The sequence below is a fragment of the Dinoponera quadriceps genome, unplaced genomic scaffold (genome assembly GCF_001313825.1).
Source record: "Dinoponera quadriceps isolate SergipeBrazil2010 unplaced genomic scaffold, ASM131382v1 scaffold5945, whole genome shotgun sequence".
Lineage (NCBI taxonomy): Eukaryota > Metazoa > Arthropoda > Insecta > Hymenoptera > Formicidae > Dinoponera > Dinoponera quadriceps.
The window spans coordinates 1-928 of NW_014559836.1; the positions used below are offsets into that span (position 1 = coordinate 1).

General features: G+C 38.6%; 1 pseudogene; it reads left to right on the forward strand.

Moving 5' to 3' along the window:
• Window positions 1–288: 288 nt before the first annotated feature.
• On the forward strand, window positions 289–925 carry LOC106750514 (annotated as a pseudogene).
• The last annotated feature ends 3 nt before the right edge of the window (window positions 926–928 follow it).

A 928-nucleotide genomic window follows, 5' to 3' on the forward strand; every position in this document is an offset into this window, starting at 1 on the left:
CCTGAAGTAAAATATTTAACGATATTTAAAATATTTAAGGAAGATATTTTGGTCGGTTGAATATTTCATAAACGAAGCATTTTAAATGATAATAATGTTACAAGTATAAAATATATTTAAACAACTTTCATTTAAACTTTATCGTCGTTATATAAACGGCTATATAGCGGAAATATTTGGCCATCCTGGGATTTTTTATATACGCACGCAATACAGAGAGAAAGATACTGGAGAAAAATTTACATGATATCGCATCTTTTTTTGCGATTAGGCAGCTGGATACCCAATTGTTGGATGTAGTCAATACTTGTTAGCCAACAGCATTTCTAACTGGCTTGGCCTTAATGGACCATCTTATGCCTTGGATACCGCTTGCAGTTCAAGCCACTACGCCATGGCGGAAGCTTACAGAATGATACGAAGTGGAGAATGCGACGCGGCTATCGTGGGGGGCGCCAACATATGTCTGCATCCCTACATTTCGCTTCAATTTTTTCACCTCGGTAAAGTTATACTTAACAAACTCTTTGTTCATTTGCATCTAAACATTATAACGGTAAGAACTCTTGACATTGTTGTTATTATCAATCAATTCAACAATTTGAGGTGTTCTCTCCAGTGATGGTTATTGCAAGCCATTTGATGTTTCTGGTACTGGTTATATGCGCAGTGAAGCTATAGCGATATTGTACCTCCAAAAGGCGAAGGATGCGAGACGAATCTATGCTACCTACGTCTACGCTAAAACCAACTGTGATGGCTTTAAGCATGAAGGCATTACATATCCCTCGTACAACATGCAGAAGGAGTTATTAGAAGAATTTTATGACGATTGCGGTGTTACACCCGAAATGCTCTCCTACATGGAGGCCCATGCAATGGTACTACGGTAGGAGATCCGGTAGAAGTAGACGCTATCGATAAAGCA